Here is a 6,000-nt window from a genome sequence, read left to right as displayed (position 1 = left end):
TGACATCCCAAGCTTCTCTGCAAATCTCTTAGATGCGAATGAATGAGTAGCTCCTGAATCGAATAAAACATAGGCTGGTATGCCCGATATGGGTAGGATACCTAATATAACAATGTATATAATTTCAGCAGGTCATCAATATTAATCATAATGAACTTCTTAATTTAAAATGTACCTGCTACAACTTCTGTACTAGCCTCAGCTTCCTCGGCTGATAGGGCATACATCCTTCCCTGCGGTTGACTGCCTCGAGGTAAGGGAGGTCGGTAAGCAGAGGGCTGACTGGAGGGCAAGGCTGGTCGGGACCGACAGTCTTTCGCATAATGCCCATAGGAATGGCAGTTGAAGCAACGAATCTGAGACGTCGGAACTGGAGCGGGGCCCCTCTGCACTTGACCCGATGCAGATGAAGGTCGAGGTGGCCTTGGAGCTGTAGGAGCCACACTAGTGTTCGGGCGAACAGAGGTTGAACCCGAACCACCGACTGGCCTAGGAGGATAGCCAGATGGCCTATAGGGCTGCCTATACATAGGCCCAGAACTGTATGATCCACGGTATGCCTTGGAGGAATTTCCCACATCTGGGAATGGATTTGATCTCTTCCACAGTCCAGGAGTGAGGGACTGTTCACCCTTTTGCTTATCTTCCATCGTTTTGGCCTTCTGTACAATCTGGCCATATTCGGTTAAATCCAAGACTTCCAGCACAGACCCAATAGACGCTTTTAGGCCCTTTAGGAACCTTGCTGCCTTCTCTTCAGCTGTTCGCATATGCCTTGGGGCAAAATGGAATAAACTTTCGAACTGTTGCTGATACTTAAGGACAGTCTTACCTCCTTGAGTTAAGGCCATGAACTCAGTCTCTTTTCGGTCCCTGAAACTGCGCGGATAATGGTTATCCAAGAACAATTCCTTAAACTGCTCCCAAGTGGGTTCTGGATGAGCAGCCATCAATATAGGCTTGGAAGCTTGCCACCACGAATTTGCCTCTTTCTTGAGTTGTAACCCAGCACAAATGAGCTTCTGGGCATCCGTGCACTCAAGCACCTCAAATATCTTCTCCAATTCTTGGATCCATTGATCCGGTTCTAGAGGATCACTCCCCACCTTAGAGAATACCGGTGGTAAGTTCCTCTTGAACGACTCCACTACCCTTGACGTATTACTCGTCGCCGGGAAGTTAGGAGCATAGGCAGGATAGTAGGAGTACGGATGGGGCATCCCATGCTGAGGAATACCGAATGGTGGGATTGGAGGTGTACCCACTTGTGGTCCCGTTCCCGACCCTACAGGTGGGTCCCGTGGGGTGAGTACCCGGGGAGGTTGACCCTGTTGAGAAAAATCCAACTGTTGCTGGATGGCAGTCATAAATGCTTGCTGTTGCTGAAGCATTTGTTGCTGGAAAGCTTGTTGGGACTGCTGAATTATTGTAGCAACATCTCCCGGTGTAATGACCGGTGGAGGGTCCGGGAGTGCAGTCATAGGTGGGTCCCCATGTGCCCCACCCTGACCATGGGTCTCTGCAGGTAGCGGAGGTGAGGTATGCCCCACAGAACGGGCCCCTCTGGGATTTTGTGGTCGACCGACCCGACGAGGACCCCGCGAGGTACCTCGGGCATTACTACCGGATCTAGTACGTACCATCGTATCCTTGTACCTGGAACATATCACACACCATATTGGTTAAACACCATAGACTGATTTAGGCACACAACCATATGCCATTATGTGAGGTGTTGTAGTGTATGATAGCCTGTAATTAATCATAGCTCAATTCCAAGATACAGGCAAAGTTTACAACATACATGCTAATGGTCCCACTTGACCGTAGCATATTGACCATAGGATTAATATTCACCATAAAACCAATGCATTCATAATAGGAGAAAAGAAGGGAAAAGACAAAGAAGGAAAATTTTTAAAATTTTAAAATTTTTTCCTTCTGTCCAAACCGGTGGGATGAACCGGCGGGTAGGGACCCGCCGGTCTGACCCGCCGGTCCCAGCACCCCAAACCGGCGGGTGTCACCGGCGGGTAGGGACCCGCCGGTCTGACCCGCCGGTCATGCCCGAGATAAAACACGAACAGGGCCAAAATGGCCCTGTTTTGTCTGTCACTCTCCTTCTCTCCCTTCTTTTACTTCCTTTTTCCTCTTGGACGATTTTGGGAGTTTACTCGGCGCTTCCACTCATGAGTCTACTCACCCAATCGACGCTTTAGAGAAGATTCAACTCACCTTCATTCAAGTAAGTTCTTCTTCTTCCTCTTTCTCAGAATTTCTATTTGGGTGAAATGCATGTATAGAGTTTACTGTCTAAGCTTCTTTTCCATAATTTCCACCATAGAATAGTATTACTAAGTGTTTGTGATGATTCCACTGTGCTCATTTGTAGTTTATAGGAATTTCTCACTTCATTTGGAGAAAAAACCCAAATTGATGCCCTAGGTTCCCAAATTTGGGGTTTCTTCAATCCTTACTGTTTTGCTCAAATTGACGACTCCTTTGCAATACATTTCGCTTGTTTTACGCTAGATATGAGTTAGATTTCATTGAATCATCCATTATGTTTGAAATCCCCATGTAGTTCCATAGAAATCCCTCTTTTTGTCATTGATTTCCTTGATTTTCATTCATACTTGTATTTATAGAACTCTATAGTCTATTTGGGGCAGGTTCTTGCATTTCCATCATCCCACTGCTACGTCATCTCATCTTAGTCCTATGGTCTCCGGTTGTTCTCCATTTTATTCGAATTTGCACCATGGACTTGAATTTTCCTCATTTTAATTATACTCTTTGCTTTTGCTGTCCTTTGCTGTTTTGACACATTTCCATGCGTCGTCATTTACCATGTTTCATGTTATAAGTTTGCTATCATTTCTATATCGTTGCCATTCCCGTCTTTGCATGAATTGGATTTTGGCTTTCCTTCTTTAATGCTGCTGTCTTTTCTTGCTGTACTAACCCATCTTTCTTTCCTTATTGCCAGAATGTCTTCTCGCACCGGCAAAGGGCCATCTTCCTCTGGCGTTCGACGCAAGACCACCGCCTCTAAGCGGAAAAGTGCGGAGACCAGCACTTCAGCTCATCGCACAGGGAGACCTGCACCTGTTCAGTCTGACCCTTCAGACTATGATGAGGAGCACTTCACCAGTGCAGAGGCCGCAGCCAACTGGCCTAATTTCCTGAAGGGGCCAGTGTTGATGGAAAAGACCGTGGTAGTCGAGGACTTCCACAAGGCCCAGCTTCAGGAGAGGTTCTTAGCATTGGGCTGGGACACTATTCTTCAGGTGGACCGACCGTGCTACGAGCAGCTTGTCCGTCGGTTTTATTGCAACCTCGCGGTGTCGTATCAGTACGGGGAATTCACTATCAGCAGCCTGGTGAAGGGAGTGGATATCCAGCTGACGGTAGGCACCTTGGCCAGCATATTGGGTATATCGGCGGCGGGACACCGATACTACAGTCCCCCCAGGAGTAGGCCTCAGGGACCGTTCATGAGCATGGAGACACCGGACTTCATATACGAGACCATATGCGGCAGCAGCAGTCGCCCGGAGTCCGAGACATCTTTCTTCCCTGAGGTCCGTCTCTTCGCCCGGTTGATCCAGTTCAACCTGCTCCCCAGAGGAGGTCATCGGAACCAGGTAGGTTTCATGACAGCTTTTATAGCATTCTGTATTTTTACGGCCGCAGAGGGAGGCGGGGAGCACTTGTGCCTTCCCTATATCATCCTCAGAGCGATGGAGCACCATGCTTCCCACCCAGAGGACGGAGGATTCCCTTACGGCAGGATCCTCACTAGGATCTTCGAGTTCTTCGGGGTGGACCTGAGCGGAGAGGAGGGGAAAACTCCGGCTGATAGGTTCGATCGGAGCAACCTCTTGAAGATGGGTCTCCACACCCTCATGGATTCACCTCCTAGAGCGGGAGCCCGGAGAGGTAGGGGTAGGAGGGCTGCCCCTGTAGAGGATGTCCTCATGGAGGAGGAGTCCAGTGAGGAGGACGAGGACTACGTTCCTCAGGACGAGGAGGCAGATCTGATGGGCGGCAGCATCCCTGAGGAGGTGCCTCAGGAGTCGAGAGGTCCGGGTCCTAGTTCTTCCGGAGCTGCAGCCCCACCATATGGAGCCCCACCACCTGGGAGTGGTGACTACGACTATGAGGACAGGACAGCCTCCATGCGGGCATTGCAGGATGGCCAGGTCCAGATACTGAGGCGGCTGGACGAGATTGCCTCCAGGCAGATCACTTTAGAGGATTCTTTCCGTAGGCTGGGTCAGGACTTGGACACTAGGGCCAATGCTATTTCGGCAGACTATGGCCGGCTTCGGAGGGAGGTACAGGTGGTGAACGCGAGGTTCGATTATTACGATCACCGCCTCAACGTCAACTCCAGGCCTCCGGCGAACGTGGTGATCATCGACGACGATGACGACGACCAGTGAGGGGTTGGCTTGCCCACACTAGCTGTTTATCCATTTTCTCTCTTTTTGTAGACATTGTGTATTTATTTATCTCATTCCTTGTAATTGCAATGTAACTTGATTTTTATTTATGGAATAAAATATCTTTGGATAATGGACTGTTATGGTGATTTCCTATGTGGAGTGCTTATGTGATTTTGTGGTGATGTAATTTTTTTTTCTATTTGTGCTCTTTGTTATATTATTATCTGTTGTTTATCAGGTTTTGTGTAAAATTTTTGGAAATTCCACTTTACGCCGTTATGCTGCCGAAATTTCGTCGAAATAGTACTTTATAGGTTATAGCACCAACCTAATTACCTTTTATCTACACTCACGCATGCCATGAATGCAACTTATAATATAACTCCATTTTTATACTTCCTTTCTTTGACTTTTAATCTTTAAAGCTTTTATATTTGCCCAACCCCATTTTCCTATTATAGAATCTACGGGATTCTAATGGTATGCTGTGAGTGGAGCAGAGCATCACGCTCTGATACCACCGTTTGTCACACCCCGTTCACACTGAACCGGAGCGGTGACCGAGTTAACACCGGTTAACCCAAACCTGCCAGGATCATCAGATACTGTATTCCACCACAGCATACACACTCTAACATCAATTCATCAGATCAGCGGAAGACTAAAATTTACCTGTAAATAATTCCCATATACTTGATACCCAAATGATGATACCATAATTATATACATTTGGGCCCGAAGGCATGATATATATACACAAAAAGAATAAAGTTCAAATATCAAGTATATACAGGAATTTATCAAAATCATCAGAGTACACAGCTCGGCTCGGTAGTGGGGCTCAACACGGCCTCAAAACTGCTGTCCCGCAGCACAGCTCTCACACGCGCAGTCTACGCCGTGCTCAAACTCCTCAGGGGTCCACCAGTCCTCCTCTGAAAACTCGACTGTGGGACCCACCCCATGCTCCTCAGATGCATGACCTGCAAAAGCATCTAAAAAGGGGTGCACACGTGGAATGAGCTCACTAGCTCAGTAAGTAGAGAGGTGGACCACACACCACAGTCCACACAACACAACACATCATATGCACTACATGTCATGCAATTCATTTTAAATTCACATACACCTAATCAACATTACTAAGTCTTTGGTTTTAGTGCTACTACAACCACAGTGCGCGTATACTCCGGGTACGAGCCGTGAACTCCCTCCCGCGATACGCCCATAGGGCTGTTGGAGAAGGCCCACCGTGAGTACTCGGAAAAATAAAGACAATGCCGTCCACCGGCTCTCAACTGAAATGTAAATAAATTAAATGACAGTGCTGACTCCAGCAATTTAAAAGCAGTACGATTGGCCCTCTTGAAATACCACCGGGGTTGCCGACTGTCCTACATGACTCGCCGGGCGTAATGCCTAACCGCCACAGTGTCTGACAACCGTGACCCCTGCTTCCCCCCAAATGGCAACCCAACACCTTAACCCCTGTTGGGAAGGGTCGTAGCACGGGATTGTGAGAATCCTAATACCGCATGCTCCTATATGC

This window comes from Macadamia integrifolia, chromosome 4 (assembly GCF_013358625.1).
Source record: "Macadamia integrifolia cultivar HAES 741 chromosome 4, SCU_Mint_v3, whole genome shotgun sequence".
Classification (NCBI taxonomy): Eukaryota; Viridiplantae; Streptophyta; class Magnoliopsida; order Proteales; family Proteaceae; genus Macadamia; species Macadamia integrifolia.
Note: the sequence above shows the minus strand (reverse complement) of the source record.